Source organism: Anomaloglossus baeobatrachus, chromosome 3, assembly GCF_048569485.1.
Source record: "Anomaloglossus baeobatrachus isolate aAnoBae1 chromosome 3, aAnoBae1.hap1, whole genome shotgun sequence".
NCBI lineage: Eukaryota > Metazoa > Chordata > Amphibia > Anura > Aromobatidae > Anomaloglossus > Anomaloglossus baeobatrachus.
In genome coordinates, this window is record NC_134355.1 from 578,691,002 (window position 1) to 578,715,416 (window position 24,415).

The following is a 24,415-nucleotide window of genomic DNA, read 5'->3' on the forward strand; positions in this document are numbered from 1 at the left end:
CATAAACTTCCTCTCCACTATCACCGAAGGAGAGCTTGCACATCTTCTCTCAAAAGCGCACCTCACCACCTGCGCACTTGATCCCATCCCATCCCACCTCCTCCCCAACCTCACCACTATCCTAATTCTAGCCTTAACCCATCTCTTCAACCTATCTTTAACAACTGGTACCTTCCCTTCTGCCTTTAAACATGCAACAGTCACACCCATCCTAAAGAAAGCTTCCCTCGACCCAACCTCTACTACCAGCTATCGCCCCATATCACTCACTACTCCCATTTGCCTTAAAACTCCTGGAACAGCACGTCCATGCTGAACTTTCCTCCTACCTCTCCTCTAACTCTCACTTTGACAACCTACAGTCCGGCTTCCGTCCACATCATTCCACTGAAACTGCCCTGACTAAAATCACAAATGACTTGCTTACTGCCAAAGCTAACAACCACTTCTCTATACTCCTACTTCTAGACCTATCCTCAGCTTTTGACACTGTTGACCACTCCCTCCTACTACAGATCCTCTATTCCCTTGGTGTCAGAGACCTCGTCCTTTCTTGGATCTCTTCATACCTCTCCAACCGCACTTTTAGTGTCTCCCACTCCCACACAACCTCTTTATCCTGCCATTTCTCTGTTGGCGTCCCTCAAGGCTCTGTCCTGGGACCCTTACTCTTTTCCATCTATGAGAAAGCTATACCTCATGACCGTCATTTATCACAATATAAGGCACAGATGCCCGCAATGGGGCAGAACATGTGCCTAGCACATACTCCTATACAATATCAAAAAAGAGAGAGAACATGGAGTAATAAATAGTGCAAAACAATGACAAATTTTATTCAATTGTGTGAAATAGACAAAACACAAAAAAGGGGAATGGCCATGTAAAACACCATAATATACACAGAATGGGGGTATGGGAGTAGATGGTAACCCCAGGGGAAAAGGCAGCAGCATGTATGGAGACAATCAAAAAAATGTCAGTATATTAACCTGACTGGCAGCTATTACAAACAAAATACCAACATGACAGCATGTAATAAATAGATAGTCATAAAGTGCTGAGTGCATAAGTGGATACAGTGCAAAAAATAGCAGCATACAGAGATTGTAAAGTGCCAAGTGCAAACATGAAATCATAAAGCTACTATGAGCACAATATATGTGTGGAATCCACTCTATCACATGCCATCAACATAATAAAATATATAGCGATGTGCAAAGAGCTGCTTGCAAGGTGCTAATTGCAAAAAAGGGCCAAAATCCCCAGGTAGGGGGACCCCCCATGGAAAAGAGCCCCCTAAAACCTCCAACGTACGTTTTGCAGGATAAATACTACCCCTGTGGGTACCGCTTCATCAGGGAGGAAAGGCGAGGGTAGGGTTTATGGTGTTTTATATGGCCATTCTCCTTTTTTGTGTTTTGTCTATTTCACACAATTGAATAAAATTTGTCATTGTTTTGCACTATTTATTACTCCATGTTCTCTTTGTTTTTTTGATCTTTTCCATCTATACATTTGGTCTGGGACAACGCATAAAGTCCCATGGCTTCCAGTACCACCTATATGCCGATGACACTCAGATCTACCTCTCTGGTCCAGATTTCACCTCTCTGCTGTCCAGAATCCCAGAGTGCCTATCTGCTATATCTTCCTTCTTCTCCTCTCGCTTCCTAAACCTCAATGTGGCCAAAACTGAACTGATCATCTTTCCTCCTTCTCACCTACACTCTCTACCTGATCTATCTATTACAATAAATAACACCACTCTCTCCCCAACACCCAAAGTTCGGTGCCTCGGAGTGACCTTTGACTCTGCCCTGTCCTTCATACCACACATCCAATCCCTCACCACCTCCTGTCGTCTTCAACTCAAAAATATTTCCAGAATCCGTCCCTTCCTCAATTCTCAATCTACAAAAATGCTAGTTCATGCTCTCATAATCTCCCGCCTCTACTACTGCAACATCCTCCTCTGTGGCCTCCCTGCTAACACGCTCACCCCTCTCCAGTCCATCCTTAATTCTGCTGCCCGACTGATCCACCTCTCGCCTCAATACCACCCTGCTTCTCCTCTCTGCAAGTCCCTTCACTGGTTCCCAATCTTCCATCGTATTCAATTCAAACTACTAACACTGACCTACAAAGTCATCCACAAACTGTCTCCTCCATATATCTCTGAACTAATCTCTCGCTACACTCCAAAACGTAATCTCCGGTCCTCCCAAGATCTCCTCTCCTCCTCCCTCATTTGCTCCTCATGCAACCGCCTCCAAGACTTCTCCTGAGCATCCCCAGTCTTCTGGAACTCGCTGCCTCAAAATGTCAAATTATCTACTACACTTGCAAACTTCAAATGGAACCTGAAAACTCATCTCTTCAGAACTGCCTATAATCCTCAATGATCCCACCACCCGTGGAGCTGCCGCCCCACCACCGTGTGGAGCCGCCGCCCCACCCACACCCCACCTACTGTCTCCTCCCCAAAATCGTTTAGAATGTAAGCCCGCAAGGGCAGGCCCCTCTTCCCTCTGTACTAGTCTGTCTATTGTAACTTGTATATGTATTCTGTATGTAACCCCTTCTCATGCACAGCACCATCGAATCAATGGTGCTCTATAAATAAATAATAATAATAAATACCCCCATCCTGCTATATACCCTCATCCTGCTATATACCCTCATCCTGCTATATACCCTCATCCTGCTATATACCCGCATCCTGCTATATACCTCCATCCTGCTAAATACCCCCATCCTGATATATACCCACATCCTGATAAATACCCCCATCCTGCTATATACCCCCATCCTTCCTGCTATATACCCTCATCCTGATAAATAACCCCATCCTGCTATATACCCCCATCCTTCTATATACCCCCATCCTTCTATATACCCCCATCCTTCTATATACCCCCATCCTTCTATATACCCCCATCCTGCTATATACCCCCATCCTGATAAATACCCCCATCCTGCTATATACCCCCGTCCTGCTATATACCCCCGTCCTGCTATATACCCCCATCCTGCTATATACCCCCATCCTGCTATATACCCCCATCCTGCTATATACCCCCATGCTGCTAAATACCCCCATCCTGATAAATACCCCCATCCTGAATAATACCCCCATCCTGAATAATACCCTCATCCTGAAAAATACCCCCATCCTGATATCCCCATTCTGCTATATACTCCGATCCTGCTATATACCCCCATGCTGCTATATACCCCCATCCTGCTATATACCCCCATCCTGCTAAATACCCCCATGCTGCTAAATACCCCCATGCTGCTAAATACCCCCATCCTGATAAATACCCCCATCCTGAATAATACCCTCATCCTGAATAATACCCCCATCCTGATATCCCCATCCTGCTATATACTCCGATCCTGGTAAATACCCCTATCCTGATAAATACCCCTATCCTGATAAATACCCCCAACCTGCTATATACCCCCAGTCTGATAAATACCCCCATCCTGGTATATGGTCTGCATCCTGTCACACAGAAAACAAACGTTTATACTCACCTTCCCTCACTCTAGCAGAATCGCTCGTCTTCCTGTCTGTGCCAGCAGTAGCGCCGCTGACCTGTGTGGACCCGGTAACCATTCCCTGCAGCATTGCGATGTCCTCCTGTCTGCCGGCCCGCTGATGTGTATGGAAAGCGATACGCACAGGGATGATGTCATCGCTGTGCTCAGCGCTCTCTACACAGATCAGCTGGCTGGCAGACAGGAGGACATTGTGGTGCTGCAGGGAATGGTGAGTATACCGTACTTATTCACTGCTCCCCACCCTGATGATGCACGGGGAGCAGTGAATATAGCCACACATTATCACTCCAGGCTGTAGTTGCCTGGGGTGATCACGTGAGCTGGCTGTTAATTATGCGCGCACCCCCGCCCATCATCCCGTCCACCTGTCAGCACCGGCTTCAGGGCTGCGAGATGATGGGCGGGAGGATGCAGTGCATATGAAATGAGTGGACCCATGTGGTCACGACAGGCGCTGCTACAGCCTGCTCACACCGCCCATGACCCACTCCACCGCAGCACCCTCATTCCCCGCAGCCATGCCCTACATTTAGACTATAAGACGCACCCCACACTCTCCCCCAACATTTGGGGGGGGGGAAAGTGCGTCTTATAGTCTGAAAAATACGGAATATAGTAAAAAAACAGTTTTCTACCAATGCTAGTCACAGACTGGCCTTTAAAGAAGTAGTGTCATGGCAGGCACAGGATCTTTAGCATAACCGTGGCTGCCACAGCAACCCATTGTTATCGCCCCAGGAATGAAAAATGGGCATGTAGAATGGCATGCCTCCACATTAATGTGCATTAATACCGCTGCTTGATAATCAAGGAGGTTGAGGGCGCAGCTCAGCAATTCTTACTGCTGTTAGAGGCTGTTTCTGAGCGTGCATTGGGAAAAAGAACCTGACATATGTTATATCTGTACATCGTACGTTGGGAAGGGGCTAAATAGGAAAAAATGTAGAAACTACTCTTATGACTTTCATTTAAATCTGAAATAGGTTTTATTCATACCATTTGGATTACATAAATAATTATGCTACTTGTGTGCGAGATGTGAAACTCAGATTTCATATTCTTCTGTGGCTATGGAATCAGATGTGACGGCTACTTCTGCACACTCTTAGGGGAACTTTGCACACTTCGACATCGCAAGCCGATGCTTGCGATGCCGAGCGCGATAGTCCCCGTCCACGTCGCAGCTGCGATATCTGGTGATAGCTGCCGTAGCGAATATTATCGCTACGGCAGCTTCACATGCACTCACCTGCCCTGCGACGTCGCTCTGGCCGGCGCCCCGCCTCCTTCCTAAGGGGGCGGGTCGTGCGGTGTCAAAGTGACGTCACACGGCAGGCAGCCAATAGAAGCAGAGGGGCGGAGATGAGCGGGACGTAAACATCCCGCCCACCTCCTTCCTTCTGCGTAGCCAGCGTGAGCCACAGGACGCAGGTAGGAGATGTTCCTCGCTCCTGCGGCTTCACACACAGCGATGTGTGCTGCCGCAGGAACGAGGAACAATATCGTAACATCGGTCTTTCCCAAATAATGAAAATGACCGACGCTACACCGATGGTACGATTACGACACTTTTACCGTCGTTAATCGTTTCAAAAACGATTTACACACTACGATATCGACTGCGACACCGGATGTGCGTCACTTTCAATTTGACCCCACCGACATCGCAGCTGCGATGTCGTAGTGTGCAGAGTGCCCCTAATTCCCTGTGTGCACAGTCTGTCTTTGATGCATTTTTTGAAGCAGATTTGGTGCAGTTCTGTGACGAATCTGTAAGTCCATCCTTATCCCAGAAAAGTCAATGAGATTTCTGAAGTGCTGTCCACACATTGCTTATTTTTTACTTGCAGATTTGGTGCAGAAAATAATTTGCAGCATGTCAATTGTTGGTGCGTTTTTACCTGCGCTTTTTTGCCCTTTCACCCATTGACTTCATTAAGAAAATGCATGGCACAAAAATGCCCCCAAAACGCTTGCATTTCCTTGTAAATTTTTCTGCCAGAAGGTGCAGATTTGAAGCAGAAAATGTCTGCACCAAACGCTCAGTGTGCACACTTAGCCTAAAGCTACTGTTGGATTTATAGTGTACTGTGACATACATATTAAGTACATTTCTGGAGTCATACAAAGTGTCAGTACCAATGATATTGTTCAAAATTTGCTGTTTAATGCTCTGTTCACATCTGCATTTTTATTTCTCTTCCACTGTAGAAGCAGAAGTAAAAAAAACAAAACAAAGCACCGGATTCCAGAAGCACATATGACAGATCATATTAATTATAATAAGATGCGTCTGTTTTCCATAATTTTATTGAACAATTTAGCAAATCGAGTATTTTTCCCTGACCGTGTTTCCAAGCAAAACTTTGCTGACATAATTTAGAGTTTGTGGAACAAGGAATGTTTGGTGAAAACTGTAAACATCAATTTTTATATAAAAAAAAGTTACTTGAAGTCAATGGTTCATGTCTTCAAAATTGACCTAGTAACATTCTCCATTGAGATGCCAGACATTTACAGAACTGTTGTCTCTGATATGAGTTTATTGTTCTGCTTTTTTTTTTAGAATTTCATGGTACTGAAGTTCTGGAGTGACCAGTCTTTGGCACAGCAGCTCATCGTCCTTAGGTAGTCCAGGCTTTAGGTTGTAACCAAGGATCGTGGCAAGCCCAGCCTGACATGGCATCATTGACCTGTCCTTTAGTTTCTTGGGGTCAACCTCACCCTCTAGACATTTGTCAAACATTACGGTCTTTATTCTCTTGAGCTCTTTAAGCTCACGTTCCATACGTTCCACTCCAAATGTCTGTACACGTTTCCAAAAAGAATTATTGAAGTAGGTATACATCTCCCAGTCCAATCTATTCCATGATTTTACCTTTTCTTGAGTTTCCAGAGTTAGTGTTTTCCTAGTATTATTGCTTCTACTATTGAGAGGGAAAGACAGGACATCATAGAAAGACCAGCAGAGAGCGTCCTTCAGGAGAATAAGAGACTCATCATAATATTCTGTGATAATCACCAAATCAAATATGTTATCCATAGCGTGCCATGCTAACACTGACTGTCCAGGGGAACCATCAAGCTCAAAACCTAAATCAAAAGTCAGTAAATTCTTAAAAAAGCTAATGTCTTTTGTATCTTTGTAAAATATTTTTGAATTCTGTAAAAAATCATCCAGATTTGTAGCATTTTTGAAAGCTGTGAAGTCTTTGAAGTAGGAAAAAGATGATTCCATCTGAGAGATTGGGTTTCGCAGGATGGTGAAGTAGAATGTGTCCTCTGGCATCACTTTTTTTATCTGTCAAAATTAATGAAATAATTAATTTAATTCTTTATAATGATGCTTTTCAGTAAAATCTAATTATAATTAGGCTATGTTCGGAGATAGAGTATGAAGATAGAAAATCTGCTGGTTCTTACAGTGTCAGCACTATGGATAAGATTTATTAAATCTCACCCACACCCCGGGAGGAAAATCCTCACGTCAAATTTACCTTTTCTTTGGATTTTCAATCCACGGCATCATATGCTCTCAACCAATATTTAAAATTTCTTTACATTTTTTTTGCAATGCATACAATAAAAATTAAATCTATTTTAAAGCAACTCCGAAACAAAATGTTTATGGCTTTTTCCAACGGGGATTCCGGAAAACTACTAATACAAATCCTGTATTTTGTGTCTAAAAAGTTAATACATTTGAAAAAAAATGAAATCTCCATCAAGTTCAGCAAAAGGATTTAAAAGAACAATGGAAAAGGACACTTGTAAAACCCAATTGTCGATCCACTGCACCAAACATTCATAAAGGAACTTTCTATACAGTCCCTGACAGAAGTTCTGTCGCTTATCCATGTTATGTAAATAAAAGCTTATAACCTGATTTTAAATTCATCCATTGGTTTCATAAATAACTCTTTTTTTTTAAGCTGAAACCTCCCAAATTTGGTTTAGGTTATGAAAATAAAGTTGCTGCAAAGCTGAAATAATGTTCGTTTAATGAACACAAGGTCAGATTTTGGCAAGACAAAAAGTTTTGTCGCCCACATAAAGAAAGTAATGTGAAATTCAAACAAATAATTAACTTCTAATACAAAGAAATGTTGCATAGCATTGGTAAATGAAGTTTTGGTGCTATTAGAACCATATTTAATATTTTGTGTGACTTCCATGAGCTTGAAGGCCTGCATCCATGCGGTTCAACAATGATTCATACAATTTATTGATGAAGTCATCACGAATAGCAAAGAATGCAGTCTTACATGCCTCCCAGAGTTAATCTAGATTCTTTGGTTTTGTCTTCCAAGCTTCCTCTTTTATCCTACCCCAAACATGCTCAATGATGTTCATGTCTGGTGACTTGGCTGGCCAGTCCTTGAGCACCTTGTAATGTAACCCCAAACCATGATCTTTCCACCACCAAAATTAACAACTGTTTTCTGGATCCATACGGGCTCCAGTAGGTCTCCTGCAGTATTTGCGGCAGCTGTGGTGTAATTCAACTGAAGATTCATCAGAGAAATCCACCTTCTGCCACTTTTCCAGCATCCATCTGTTTAGCAGGCTGTGGGACTTGGCAAATGCTACACAGTTTTTTAATTGCCTTTTATTTAGTACTGGCTTCTGGGCATTGATTCGACCATGGAGGCCATTTCGAGACAGAATCCTACAAACTGTTCCAGGCCTTTTGGAGTTCTGCAGCAGTGGAAGAGGGGCTGGCTTTGGATTTTCTAACCAACAAACGTTCCTCCTGAGCAGTTGTCTTGTGGGGTCTGCTGGACCTGGGCTTGTCAAAAACATCTCCAGTCTCTTCAAATCTTTTTTTAATTCTTTGTACTTGACGCTGAGACACATTTAAGGTGCCAGCCACCTCTGCAGTGGATCTGTTTTTCAGCCTCTTGATAATCAAGGCTTTGGTCGCAGGGTGGATTTTTGGCATGTTGTCAGAGGTCAAGTTGCAGTTCAAGTGAAGGTCTGGGGTGCTGGGTTTGTTTTTATATATACCCACTAATTAACCGATCATTTAGTGAGCACAGGTGAGGATGTAAACTAGGATTGGGTGCATTATATGACAAGGCGACAAAACTTTTGTCTTGCCAAAATCTGACCTTTCTGTGTTCATTAAATGATCAATATTTCGGCTTTGCAGCAACTTTATTTTCATAACCTAAACCAAATTTGGGAGGGTTTCAGCTTTCAAAAGAGTCATTTATGAAACCAATGGAAGAATTTAAAGTCAGGTTATAAGCTTTTATTTACATAACATGGATAAGAGACAGAACTTTTGGCAGGGACTGTATGTAGCAAAGCAATTATGTTATTTTCTTCTTAAAAAAACCATTCAAACCTTTTTGAAACTATCAATGGTTCCAGCAATGTCCAGGAGTAAGCAGTTCCACACATCAATACCATCTATAACCAGGATGGGCCCAGGATGAGGACATATATTCTAGGATGGGAGACATATATACCAGCATGGGGACCATATATACCATGTATACCAGGATGGGGAATATATATACCAAGATGGAAGACAGATATAGCAGGATGGGGGACATTACTACTTAATGAAGCGGGAGGGGGGCAATTTGTATATCTTTATAGGATTTAGAATGCTTCTGGTGTCCATATGTGGTGCCCCTGAAGCTTCAGTTGCCACAGGTTACTGCATCTCACCAGAGGTGCGGTACAAATCCCGAGTAAGGAGGAGGTCAGTGGCAGTTCACAACATCCACAACCACACATAAGCCAGTTGCCCTCTCACTAGGACGGGGTTAGGGTAGGGTCAATTAGGATGGTCCCAATATCGTCTGGGGCCTCCCACCCACTAGCTCTGGGGCTTGAGTGGGCAGGGTGACTGATCAGGGGAATAGGAGCCACACTCACACACGGAAAGACTTGAGAGTCGAGGCACCACTGGGAACCAAGTGAGACGCAGGAGAAAACGGTTGCTGAGGGGAGAGCTAATAGCTCCCTCAGGACCGGTGCACATCTCAGGCTTTGGAGCCCTGTGCTGGTGGGCACTCAATGGCTTGCCAGCAGAATCCGCCGGGCAGAGGATTTCAAGTCTTCTGGCCCACAACAGTGCACGGGGCAAAGCAGCAAATAGAGCCAGGAGCCGTGACCATAGGGTGGCCCATCAACGGACATGCGCTGCCTGCTATATGGGACGCGGACCATAATCACCCCAAAGACTCAGGTCCCTGTGTAGTTGCAAGTCACATGGACTCACACAACAGAGCATAGGGAGGAAGGACTCATAAAGTATCCCACTGGTATCGGCCCCCGAACTTACCGGATTCATCTGGAGAACATCAGAGCAGAGTCTGGCAGTCCAAAAGCGGGAGCAAGTCAGTGAGTAAACACCTTAAACTGCAACCGCTGTGTCGTCCGATCCTTCTCTCACCCCTTCCCATTCTGGGCTGGACTACTACTCCCAACATACTCCCTGGACCTAGCTCTGCCTGTGGAGAGCTGCAACATCTGAGCAGCATTACCTTCCACCCCAGCGGAGAGAGAGACATTGTGCAGCGGCGGCTTCCCTCCTGGCCACATTCCACAGGTGGCATCACGAAAAACAACTACTCCCATCATCCCCCATCCCCATCTTTGGTTGACACCGCGGGATCACGGAGCCTGGCCAGGCCACTGTGACAACCAAAACCGGCCCGGTGACAAGTAACCCCAAAGACCCCGCGGGCACGTCACATACATCTGAGCAATGTCCAGGGAACGGGAATCCCAGATCCAAATTTTGCACCAGGGCCCATTGCCTCCGGTTATTCCACTTGGAATAACATAAGCATGACACCTGCATGACACTCACTAACTTTTCTGGCTAAGAATCTGAGCCATTTGATATGTGTATTTTATGTTTAGAAGTGAGCGCACCCTAATCCACAGTCAACAGTAAAGCTGCCACATGAGCTGCAGAAAACTGGAAACATTAACCAACAGTTTCCTATCACAGCCCATTAACAGGAGTGGAGCTATTTGTGGTAAATAAATTACAACCTTTTTAAACACTAAAGGGGGTTTCCACTTCTCAAACAACCACATAATTAATTCTATATTCCCTCTTTGAAAATAAATATACCCTATTCTCACCTCCAGTGCGCCCACATACTACGTTTATACACCATGCTACGGCAGTATTTTGCATGTAATTTGCTTCACAACAGTCTGTGTCTGATGAAAACTTGTGATTAAAAGTCAAAACGTTAGCAGGATGGGGAGTGAGGTAGTGTGGCGCCCCTGACCTGTTCAGGCACCACAGAGTATTGCACCCATGCTGGGGCAGTGCTTCCAGGTAATCTCCAAAGGCCAGGATGAGGTGCACACACAAACACATAGTGACCAGGTCTTGCACACCATTAGAAGGGACCCTTGGGTAGCCAGAAGGGGTTAACTCTCAATTAACAGCAAGGGGTGTGCTCAGAGGCTGGTTGCTAGGAAGCAGGGCAGACAGGCAGAGAAGGAGGAGTAAGGGTCTGAAGCAGAGTGTGGAGGAGTTTGGAAGGGAGCAGAGGGGCTCTGATGTCAGCCAGGCCCTGAGGAGTGCAGTAGCTGAACACGGGGGAGAAAGGGTACCTGTGGGTCAGCCTGAAAGACACCCAGAGAGAGGGGTGGTTGAGTAAGGAGATCCCTGGTATTCCAGTACGCAAGGGGAGACAAGTCCCCAGAGCAGGCAGCAAATCATCCAGAGCTGCTCAACCTTCAGGTGGGGGTACTTCATGCCCTCACCACCACCACACAGAGTCCGTACCAAGCAGCAATCAGCAGGCCCATAAGGGGACAGTGCCAGAAGCCATCCCACCAAGGTCACGCTGCCGGCAGACGGGCCAGAGAGGGGAGCGGGGTTTAGAAACAGCTTCCCTGGAGGAATCCTACCACACTTCAAGTAAGGGATCCTCCCAAACAAAAGGAGTGCAAGAAGGGCGAGTGGACAGCTACCCTCAGAACGGCCTTCTGGAATTCCTGGTTCCACCTGGTTATGGCAGTGTCGCCCGGGCACCTCACAGTGACCACCAAACAGTGAGTAAAACCCCTGAAAGACATTCTGCTTGTGCGTGTGAGTCATTCTGCGACTTGTGGTTCCACACTCCTACACAGGGCCCTGGGGCTCGCCTCACTCTCAGGAGGCTATTACAACTGACTGCACCCACCATCAGCCCCAGGCATCCCTTAATCTGCAGTGGCGGTCCCCATTGACCGCAATTCTGAGAGTGGCGTCACGACAATCCCAAGAAGGTTCCCTACCTGTGACCAGAACCGTCCCATCACGTGGAGTCCCTAAAGGTAATGCACCGCTACACGGCACCTGTGAGGCTCCACATCTGGCGTCACGAACAGGATAAGGACTAGACCTGTTCAGTTGAGTTGAGCGCGGTTCGTGGTTCTCCAGTTCGCGGCTCGAGTGATTTTGGGGGCTGTTCTAGATCGAACTAGAACTCGAGCTTTTTTGCAAAAGCTCGATAGTTCTAGATACGTTCGAGAACGGTTCTAGCAGCAAAAAACCCAGCTAATTCCTAGCTGGCTTTCCGCTGTAATAGTGTAAGTCACTTTGTGACTCACACTATTATGACATTTCAGTGTATAATGTGCGGGAACAGCGCATTCAGATCACTGCTGTTTGGATAATGGCCATTTTTTTTTGTTTTTCCTTGTCTTCCTTCCCTAAGCACGCGCGTGTAGTGGGGAGGGCCAGCATGTCAGCCAATCCCAGACACACACACAGCTAAGTGGACTTTTAGCCAGAGAAGCAATGGCATGTGTGATAGGATGTCCATGTCACATGTCCCTGCATTATAAAAACGAGTATCTGCCCGTCCGGATGCCATTATCTCTTCTGCGTCCTTGGTGTCAGACATCACTGGCGCAGCTCCTATCGCCGATACAGCTGTATACGCTCCATACACAGCGCTGGACAGCATAGGGATAGCACTTTCTATCAGTCCTTTTAAGGGCTCATACCGGCAGGGTCAGAGCCATAGGTGACAGGTCCTGAAAACAGAGTTTAACAGCTACACAAGATGACAGCGTCTGTGTAGCTAAGGTCAGGCATTTCCTCGCTGCATTTCCCCATTAGGAGGGATAGAAAGGCAGGCTTCCTTTCCTCTACCCAGAGACCCACAACCCTGTACCCTGTACCCTCCTGCCCTTTGCACACTCCAACTCATTGTTACTAAGCCATTATACTAGCAAACACTGAGTGAACCTAGTAGCATCCTAAACGTGGCTATTGGACTTCTGTATAGTCCCAGTAGTGCACAGATATTTGCAGCACGTCTGCCTGCATTGTACACTCAAACTCATTATAACTAAGCCATTATACTAGCAAACACTGAGTGAACTTAGTGGCATCCTAAACGTGGCTATTGGACTTCTGTATAGTCCCAGTAGTGCAAAGATATTTGCAGCACGTCTGGCTGCATTGCACACTCAAACTCATTATAACTAAGCCATTATACTAGCAAACACTGAGTGAACTTAGTGGCATCCTAAACGTGGCTATTGGACTTCTGTATAGTTCCAGTAGTGCAAAGATATTTGCAGCACGTCTGCCTGCATTGCACACTCAAACTCATTATAACTAAGCCATTATACTAGCAAACACTGAGTGAACTTAGTGGCATCCTAAACGTGGCTATTGGACTTCTGTATAGTCCAAGTAGTGCAAAGATATTTGCAGCACGTCTGGCTGCATTGCACACTCAAACTCATTATAACTAAACCATTATACTAGCAAACACTGAGTGAACTTAGTGGCATCCTAAACGTGGCTATTGGACTTCTGTATAGTCCCACTAGTGCAAAGATATTTCCAGCACGTCTGCCTGCATTGCACACTCAAACTCATTATAACTAAGCCATTATACTAGCAAATGTGACGCCCTGGGCAAGCCAGGGGTCACAGGTCATAACACCACCACACCCTACACCCCGGATAGGTACACCGAAGCTAACCCAAAATCCTTGTTGCCTTCCTCCAGGGGCTGATGTCCACACCAGGGGGTGGGCCAGGCACTTGGCTCCGCCCACCGAGGAGTTCACAGCCCTGGAGGCGGGAAACCAGGTAGTTAAGCTAGGGAAGTGGAGGAGTGAGGAGCAAGTTCAAGCTAGGGGAGTGAAGGAGAAGGAAGTGGTAGAGGAGCTAGTGAGAAGAGTAAGAGTGACAGAAAAGTGACAGTTAGAGAGCCTGAGGTCGGTCCGGGTGTGTGCCCCGGACTGAGACAGCAAGGTCAGCAGACGGCGGTGACTGTCTGCAGGAGAGGCTACTCAGAGGTTGCCGAAAGGACCGTGGACGGGTGGTGGCCCAGCGGTACCGGAACGGTATACGAAGAGCAGCCAGCACCATTGGCAGGGGCCTTTCGGATCCCGGCAAGGCTAGGAGTCGCCGTGAATTTGCCAAATCCGTCAGTGAAGGGGACCTCCTGGGTCTCCCAACACATAAGTCCCGATTGAAGGCAACAGTCCAACCGTAGTGGAGAGACACCGCCACCGCCAAGGCACCAGTTTCTCAGGGCCAGCGCCTGCGGGCAAAGTGGGGCTCCTCCGGCCCAATATCCAAGCCGGGGAGCGGGTTACCGGTGGGAACCCATCGCTACCAACATTCATCTAGTGCAGGGACAGAGACCGTCACCGTCAACTACCGGGGAAAAGCAACAGCAGCCGTCCGTGGGAACCGTCTTTCCAGCCGTGTGTTTTACCAAGAACTGTGTCACCGTCTCAGGCTGAGTGAGTATCACAGTGCCGTGAGGCACAGCGCTGCCCCCGCGTCCCTGCACCCCGCCAAGCCCTGCACCGGCCCTGCCATCCAGCCTCCCCCAAAATCATCACTGGGCCCCGGGACAACTACCCCCTACCCACGGAGGTGAGAACTAACAACTTTGCTGCTCCCTGTCACCGCTCCTGGGATCCCCATACAGAGCAGCGGTGGTGTCCATACAATCACCACAACCGTGGGTGGCGTCACGGACAATAAACTATCCCAAAAACCAAATCCCTTTCACTCACGGGCGAGGAGCGCCGCTCGAGTCCCCGGATACGGCCCATCGCTCGAGCCACAGAGCAGCAGCAGGCCGCAGCAGCAGCGGCAGCCGGACCCGAGCAGTGGGAGAGCGCAGCGTCCCCTCCTCCGCCCGCGACAACTTGGCGTCACGAACAGGATGTTACCGCTTTGCCGTTGGGTAGAGGTGCGCCTTGTTACCGCCGGAGGTGTCCGGCCAGAAAATTTCAGAAGCCGCCATCTTTGGCGCAAGAAGTTCCCGCTCGAGCGTCTTCTCGAGTAGTGGAAGCGCGAAGGCCAAAACCCCGCCCCGATAGAGGAGGGGCCGGAAAGAGGCTAAGGGGGACGAAATGGCGACTGGTCGCATGTAGCCGCGGCTATAAAAGCAGGGACGCCAGGACTCTGCAGCCATCTTGTTCCTGGGAGAGGCCGCCAGCAACATGTGGATGCCGTCCCGAAGCACCGTAGCCCCCGCGCCTAGAACCACGGCGTGGGTGGAGATCCGGACCGCGCAGCTCTACCAGAGGCTGCAGGTCAAGATGCAGCTCCTCATGGAGGAGTGGGAGACCGACATGGCGGACGTCATAGCGACCGTGCGGAGACGCGAGGAGGAAGCTGTGGAAGGGAGGGTGAGTGACCCACGCCCCGATGCCCTTGAAGGGCCGGTCATCGCGGCTGCGGGACCCGGTCTAACCCCTCTCACCCTGCTACCTCCCTCGCCACCCGTCCCGGAAGCCGTGACCCCGCCACTAGGCCCGCTACCACCGCAACCGGTAGCGACACCCAGCAAGTCCGCCCAGGCGGGCCGACCTGTAGCCGGAGCCTGCAGCCGACCGGAGGTGCTGCCGTGGAAAGCCCCGAAACCCAAACCGGAGGCGTCCCCCGAGAGAGTCCCCGAGCCGGAGCCGACGGCCCGCTCCATGCCGAAGGCCCAGCAGAGGAAAGCCCCTGTGCCCATCCCCCACACCTCGGCTGAGGTTGCGCCGGGTTGCCGCTGCAAGGCGGCGTCCAAGGCCAAGTCACCGCGGGACCTGCCACCCAGATCACCAGTAGTGGGCAGTGTCCAACTGGTCCCGCGGGGCCCGACCCGTGCGCCGAAACTCGCAGCAGCACCATACTGGGACAGGGAGCCGGTACCGTTGGGCCTGGAAATCGAGGCGAGAGAGAGAAGAAAGGCAGAGATGGTGGCCCGTACAATCCGGGAGAAGGAGAGCCTGAGACAAGCTACCTTACGGGTCCGGGGCCCGCTGTATGAGGGGCAGGTGAGGCGGTTGATGTCCGCCGGGGCTATGGTTTTATTTATGAACCGGGCCTGGAGGCCGAAGTGTTTATAGCCCGGCGGGATGTGAATGCTCACCTGCCTGAAGAGCACCCAGGCCGTAACCTGATGCCGGGCGACCTAGTCCAGGACACCCGGCACTGTGGGGAGAGGGGGTGGTTCGCACTGGATGCTAAGTTGAGGGGCAGCCAGGAGGCCCGTGTGAGCGCCGCGCCCCCTCCCTCAGGTGATGTCGAGGACTCTGAATAATGGCAGCAGAGCACCATTGCACCGTCCCCGTTGGGGCCACCTGTGAGTGTTTAAAGTTTGAAAAATTCTGAAGCTTGAAAATGATAAGTGAATGATAACCGAAGTTAACCTGATTGTCAGCACCGTGATTGGAACCGGCCGTTGCCGGCATTGTTGTCCCCGTAGGGACCCTTCAAAAAGTTGCATAGGGAACTCTATGGACAAGCCCGTGAACTTGCAGGGCAACCACAAACATTAGTGGCTTGTAAATAAAAATGTGTTGTTGCAGCTACCGTTACCGCCTCCGGAGAGGCAGGTTGGAGGGAGGGCCCGCAGTGGAGCAGGCTGGGGCCCAGCCACGACCGGAACCGGTGGCTACCCTCTGGAGGGGAAGGACAGATCCCACTCGGGTAACTTGGTGCAGGACTGGGGTCAAGGGGTGCTGCCGGTTTGTTAGAGGCAGCATCAGGGCCAGGTTACTTGGGTGGGAGAGAGCGGCAGCCGCAACCGTTTAAAACCGTTTGTAACGTTTAAGCAAAGCACCTCCTGATGTGGAATGAAGTTATTCTATTTGTATTATGTTTTTATATCTTTTCAGAAAAATAAAACCGGTGTTGGACGGGCAGCCCGCGGACGGTCTGCATTTTAGTAAGGGGGAATGTGACGCCCTGGGCAAGCCAGGGGTTACAGGTCATAACACCACCACACCCTACACCCCGGATAGGTACACCGAAGCTAACCCAAAATCCTTGTTGCCTTCCTCCAGGGGCTGATGTCCACACCAGGGGGTGGGCCAGGCGGTTAGCTCCGCCCACCGAGGAGTTCACAGCCCTGGAGGCGGGAAACCAGGCAGTTAAGCTAGGGAAGTGGAGGAGTGAGGAGCAAGTTCAAGCTAGGGGAGTGAAGGAGAAGGAAGTGGTAGAGGAGCTAGTGAGAAGAGTAAGAGTGACAGAAAAGTGACAGTTAGAGAGCCTGAGGTCGGTCCGGGTGTGTGCCCCGGACTGAGACAGCCAGGTCAGCAGACGGCGGTGACTGTCTGCAGGAGAGGCTACTCGGTGGTTGCCGAAAGGACCGTGGACGGGTGGTGGCCCGGCGGTACCGGAGCGGTATACGAAGAGCAGCCAGCACCATTGGCAGGGGCCTTTCGGATCCCGGCAAGGCTAGGAGTCGCCGTGAATTTGCCAAATCCGTCAGTGAAGGGGACCTCCTGGGTCTCCCAACACATAAGTCCCGATTGAAGGCAACAGTCCAACCGTAGTGGAGAGACACCGCCACCGCCAAGGCACCAGTTTCTCAGGGCCAGCGCCTGCGGGCAAAGTGGGGCTCCTCCGGCCCAATATCCAAGCCGGGGAGCGGGTTACCGGTGGGAACCCATCGCTACCAACATTCATCTAGGTGCAGGGACAGAGACCGTCATCGTCAACTACCGGGGAAAAGCAACAGCAGCCGTCCGTGGGAACCGTCTTTCCAGCCGTGTGTTTTACCGAGAACTGTGTCACCGTCTCAGGCTGAGTGAGTACCACAGTGCCGTGAGGCACAGCGCTGCCCCCGCGTCCCTGCACCCCGCCAAGCCCTGCACCGGCCCTGCCATCCAGCCTCCCCCAAAATCATCACTGGGCCCCGGGACAACTACCCCCTACCCACGGAGGGGAGAACAAACAACTTTGCTGCTCCCTGTCACCGCTCCCGGGATCCCCATACAGAGCAGCGGTGGTGTCCATACAATCACCACAACCGTGGGTGGCGTCACGGACAATAAACTATCCCAAAAACCAAATCCCTTTCACTCACGGGCGAGGAGCGCCGCTCGAGTCCCCGGGATCCGGCCCATCGCTCGAGCCACCGAGCAGCAGCAGACCGCAGCAGCAGCGGCAGCCGGACCCGAGCAGTGGGAGAGCGCAGCGTCCCCTCCTCCGCCCGCGAAACAAACACTGAGTGAACTTAGTGGCATCCTAAACGTGGCTATTGGACTTCTGTATAGTCCCAGTAGTGCACAGATATTTGCAGCACGTCTGCCTGCATTGCACACTCAAACTCATTATAACTAAGCCATTATACTAGCAAACACTGAGTGAACTTAGTGGCATCCTAAACGTGGCTATTGGACTTCTGTATAGTCCCAGTAGTGCACAGATATTTGCAGCATGTCTGCCTGCATTGCACACTCAAACTCATTATAACTAAGCCATTATACTAGCAAACACTGAGTGAACTTAGTGGCATCCTAAACGTGGCTATTGGACTTCTGTATAGTCCCTGTAGTGCACAGATATTTGCAGCACGTCTGGCTACATTGCACACTCAAACTCATTATAACTAAGCCATTATACTAGCAAACACTGAGTGAACTTAGTGGCATCCTAAACGTGGCTATTGGACTTCTGTATAGTCCCTGTAGTGCACAGATATTTGCAGCACGTCTGGCTGCATTGCACACTCAAACTCATTATAACTAAGCCATTATACTAGCAAACACTGAGTGAACTTAGTGGCATCTTAAACGTGGCTATTGGACTTCTGTATAGTCCCAGTAGTGCACAGATATTTGCAGCACGTCTGGCTGCATTGCACACTCAAACTCATTATAACTAAGCCATTATACTAGCAAACACTGAGTGAACTTAGTGGCATCTTAAACGTGGCTATTGGACTTCTGTATAGTCCCAGTAGTGCACAGATATTTGCAGCACGTCTGGCTGCATTGCACACTCAAACTCATTATAACTAAGCCATTATACTAGCAAACACTGAGTGAACTTAGTGGCATCTTAAACGTGGCTATTGGACTTCTGTATAGTCCCAGTAGTGCACAGATATTTGCAGCACTTCTGCCTGCATTGCACACTCAAACTCATTTTAACTAAGCCTTTATACTAGCAAACACTGCTGCCAGTGTAAGGGCCGTAGTTGCATTGTCAGGGATATTTATTCTTTATTATTCTGCTGTTAATAAAGCTAGACCACCGCTGCAATCTACACCACCTCTCAATTTTTACTACCACATTTTCAGTGCACAATCTTGTCGCAATCAACATGAGTGGCAAAATGACAGATGCTGGTGGAAAGGGGAAGAGGCGTGTTGGAAAAGGAAAAAAAGGGTTTGTCCATGGGGAAGGTCGCAAAGCTCGATTATCATCTGCTGAAGATAGACCATCTACCAGCAAAAGTAAGATGTCTACTACTTACCGTGGACAATCCGATGTGCTCCCTTTTTTACGGACACGAACAACAGGAACAAAGGTAGATGATGGCCAAAAAATGAAAATGCTTGAATGGATCTCAAGTGGTCCAACAAGTGCCCTCTCAGCCACCTCAAGTACCGCATCCAAAAAACACCAGTCCTCTGAGTTGTCATCCCAATCAAACTTGCTTTCTCCCAGCTCTGAAGTCTCCATCAGCCCTGCACAGTATGGTGGAACTGAGATGGCTGAGTCTGCAGAGCTGTTCAGTCACACTATAGCCTGGGAATCAGAGGTCTGCTCCCAAGCTACAGTGAGTACAGACCAGGAAATGGTCTGCAGTGATGCCCAGAACCTTTGTGACTCTGATTCAGGCCGTGAGGACCAAGTTTCTGAGCATAATGTTGACCCTTTGTCACAAACTGTAACACCTGTGGTTATAGACAATGAGGAACATACTGATGACGATGAGACGCAGATACCAGATTGGGATGACATCTTAAATATTCGGTCAGGGCAAGAAGAGGCTCGGTCTGAGGGGGAGGGGAGTGCAAACACAACAATTGATGATGAAGTTCTAGATCCCACCTACTGTCAACCCCCAGTCAGGCACTCGAGGAGGTCAACAGAGGCGGTGGAGGAGGATGCAACCGACGACGAAGTTACCTTGCGCCTTCCTGGACAGAGTCGGAGCACTGGTAGCACGTCTACAACTGCATCATCAGCCACCACTCTGCCTCTGAGCACTAGTCGGGGGGGCTCAGCAGGTCGCATGCCCTCTAAGCCTTGCCTAGCCTGGTCCTTTTTTGACATAGAAAAAGATCGCCCAAATTATGTGATGTGTAAAATGTGTCATGGTTCTGTTAGTAGAGCTCAAAACCTTAGCAGTTTGATAACTTCTTCCATGAATCGTCACATGAATAAATATCATAGGTCCCAGTGGGAAGTTCACCGTGCTGCAATGCGGCCTAGCGGAGCGAACCATCCACGGCCTGCCCCTTCCAGTGCATCCGCGCACTCTTCATCTTCTAGGACTGTGGGGACAGCTGTCACACCTGTTTTTCCACCCACAACTTCCACCACTGTAACCGCAACAGGCAGTTTGCTTGGTAAGTCGTCAGTTGGTTTGGAAGGGGAAACAAGTACGTGTACAGCTCTCTCAGACATCGATAGCACCAACGTTGGATGAAGGCAACATCATGTCTCCGCCTGCACTTTCCTCACAAACCTGCATTTTTCCAGGGACACCCTACTCAACACCGTCTACACACAGCAGCCAGATCTCTGTCCCTCAATGTGGTCAAATAAAAGGCCATTTCCTGCGACCCATGACAAAGCTAAGAGGTTGACTCTATCCCTCTGTAAGCTCTTGGCTACCGAAATGCTGCCTTTCCGCCTAGTGGACACACAGGATTTTAGAGACCTTATGTCTGTCGCTGTGCCCCAGTACCAGATGCCTAGTCGCCACTACTTCTCTAAGAAAGGTGTGCCCGCACTACACCAGCATGTCGCACACAACATCACCGCTTCCTTGAGAAACTCTGTGTGTGAACGGGTGCATTTCACCACCGATACTTGGACCAGTAAGCATGGACAGGGACGTTACATGTCGCTGACTGGGCACTGGGTAACTATGGTGATAGATGGTGAAGGATCTGCTGCACAAGTCTTGCCGTCCCCACGACTTGTGTGTCAATCCTCTGTCTGTCCAAGTTCCGCCACTGCTTCTGCCTCCTCCACCTCATCTGTGTCCTCCACCTCCGCCCCAAGCCTGCCTGGTCAGGCCACCAGCGTTCTCACTGCACAGAAGGAATCACGCACCCCTCATTACTATGCTGGCAGCAGAGCGCAACGTCATCAGGCGGTCTTTAGCTTGACATGTCTTGGGAATAAGAGTCACACAGCTGAGGAGTTGTGGTCAGCTCTGCGGTCAGAGTTTAATAAATGGTTGTCTCCACTCAACCTGCAGCCTGGTAAGGCCATGTGCGACAATGCTGCAAACCTGGGTGCGGCCATTCGCCTGGGCAAGGTGACACACGTACCTTGTATGGCTCACGTGTTGAACCTTGTTGTCCAGCAATTTTTAACACACTATCCCGGCCTAGATGTCCTTCTGACCAGGGTACGAAAACTGTCTGCTCACTTCTGCCATTCAAGCGCCGCAGCTGAGCGACTTGCATCGCTCTAGAAGTCTTTCGGCCTGCCGGTTCATCGCCTGAAATGCGATGTGCCAACACGTTGGAATTCGACTCTCCACATGTTACAGCGACTGTGGCAACACCGCCGAGCCCTGGTGCAATACGTCATGACGTATAGCCTGGGCCAACGAGATGCAGAGGTGGGGCAGATCACCCTGATGGAGTGGTCTCAGATCAAGGACCTATGCACCCTTCTGCACAGTTTCAAAATGGCGACGAATATGTTTAGCGCTGACAATGCCATTATCAGCATGACAATTCCAGTCATTTACATGCTGGAGCACACGCTAAACACTATTCGGAGTCAGGGGGTGGGACAACAGGAAGAGGAGTAACTACAGGAGGATTCATATGCGCAAGGGACAACAACATCACCAAGGTCCAGACGTTCATCATCACCAACGCGGCAGGCATGGGACCATGGGGGACAGGGATCAACAAGGGCGCATAGTAGCAGGCGAAATGTTGAGGAAGGTGCAGGAGAACATGAAGAAATGGAGGACGAACTGTCCATGGACATGGAAGACTCAGCGGATGAGGGAGACCTTGGTCAAATTTCAGTTGAAAGAGGTTGGGGGGGAGATGTCAGAGGAAGAAAGAACGGGTAGCACCTCTATGCCACAAACACAGCGTGGACTTGGTCCGCATGGCTGCGCAAGACACATGAGTGCCTTCTTGTTGCACTACCTCCAACATGACCCTCGTATTGTCAAAATTAGAAGTGATGATGACTACTGGCTTGCCACACTATTAGATCCCCGGTACAAGTCCAAATTTTGTGACATAATTCCAGCCATAGAAAGGGACGCACGTATGCAGGAGTATCAGCAGAAGCTGTTACTCGATCTTAGCTCGGCTTTTCCACCAAACAACCGTGCAGGTGCAGCGAGTGAATCTCCCAGTTGTAACTTGACAAACATGGGACGGCCTCGTCATCTTCAACAGTCTACCCGTACTCGTAGGACTGTATCTGGTGCTGGTAACAGCAATTTTATGGAATCTTTTCATCATTTATTTAGACCCTCCTTTGCAAGGCCACCAGAGACAACAAGTCTGACACATAGTCAACGGCTGGAGAGGATGATACAGGAGTATCTGACTCGCCCACCCCAGGGCTATGGGACACCCGGTGCCGGGCCGGACTAGTCCGGTGGTAGTCAGTGGTGGCTGGGCCCGGCTCCGTGGCCCTAGGGGGTGTCAGTAGAATATGTGGCTTGCTTGTTAATGGTTGTGTTCGTGACGCCACCTGTGGTCTGCGGCTATTAAGCCGCCGCTGCTGTGTGAGGCCTCCGGGGTGATGTTATGGCAGCAATGGTGGTACTGCTTCCCACAGGTGGAGCGGAACCCCAGGGATACTGGTAATGCTCGTGGAAGTCTATGAGGTTGTGTGGCTAACACGGTGCAGGGCCGACAGGCGATGAAAGAACCAGGCATAAACAACAGTCTCTTTACCTTTTCCTCTTTACTTTGGAAACAGTCCAGTCCTGGGAGACCGTTACAGGTGGTGATGGGGATCCGATCGGCCTGGAAGTACTTGGGGTGATCTCTCTGGCCAGCTGAGTATGAGGCCTACTCCTGTACTTTGCTTTGTTACGATAGGACCCTGCTTCTCTGAATCCAGCAATGGCCCTTTGTGCTGCTGGGACTGTTGGTGCGTCCCTTTCCCTCTGTAGCAGGCTGCGCAGGCTCTCTCTCTGGTGCTTCTCTGCTGGAATCCACACCGGCCTTGATGCTGCAGCTGTACTTTTGGGATGTTTTTGGGCCAGGTGCTTGCAGCTCTCCTGCCCTTCGGATTCGGCTACCAGGGAGTATTTTAAGCCCTGGTGGCCACAGACTACGATGTCCGAGTTTCTCTGCTGCCTCTCAGCTACTCCTGCTTCTCTGGGCCAAGCTACTCTAGCTCTAGGCCCCAGATTCACAGGACAGCTCACTCTGCGTCTGTTCACTCCTACTGCTCTCTACAGACTGACCACTACTTCCTCCCTCAGATCAGACTTAAGGGGATCCTCCCTGGAATCCCAGGTTCAGAGCTCCCCCTGCTGGCCGGAGGGAGAACTGCGTTGGATGTTAAACTTGCTGGCCAATGGACCTCCCAATTACCTCCAGGCTCAGCATTAACCCTTTGGGAGGGCAATGCTGTTGTGGCGACCAGGTCCTGGGGCGCCACATATCTCCAAATGAACATCGATGCCATGACTTTGCAAATGGAGCCTTGCTCATTTTGGGCTTCAAATCTTGAAAAATGGCCAGAGCTCTCCAGTTACGCCTTGGAGATTTTGTCGTGTCCAGCTGCCAGCGTTGTCTCTGAACGTGTCTTCAGTGCTGCTGGGTGTGTGCTGACAGATAAGCGCACGCGTCTGTCCAGTGACAATGTGGACAGACTAACGATCATCAAAATGAACAAGTCATGGATCCACAAGGAATTTACTACCCCTGTGTCATCCTGGGGAGAGTAAATGCTTGTGGATTTGGAATGTGCTTGATGCAAATCAAAACATCCTGTTTGCAACTAGGGAACAAGTGCTGCCACTGAATGGGTGTGTGTGTGTGGGGCACAATTTTTGGAAAAAGGGACCCTCCGCTTGGAGTAACCCTTGCTTACATTGTTTTAAAAAATGATCCAAGATGCATACAGCTGGGATCAGGAAAGACTTTGCTACCTACCCCGGTGTCATCCTGGTGACGGTTAAGTACGGCGTATTTTTGAATGTGCTTGATGCAAATCTAGCTGTGAAGTGTACAACTAGGGCACAAGTGCTGCCACTGAATGGGTGGGTGTGTGTGGGGCACAATTTTTGGAAAAAAAAGGGAGACTCCGCTTGGAGTAACCCTTGCTTGCTGTGTTTTTTAAAAATGATCCAAGATGAACAGAGCTGGGATAAGGAAAGACTTTGCTACCTACCCCGGTGTCATCCTGGGGACGGTTAAGTATGGCGTATTTTTTAATGTG

At 49.4% G+C, this 24,415-nt stretch overlaps 1 pseudogene; it reads right to left on the reverse strand.

Moving 5' to 3' along the window:
- Nucleotides 1-5,715: 5,715 nt before the first annotated feature.
- Nucleotides 5,716-24,415, reverse strand: part of LOC142295601 (galactose-3-O-sulfotransferase 2-like) — a 95,391-nt pseudogene continuing 76,691 nt past the window's right edge.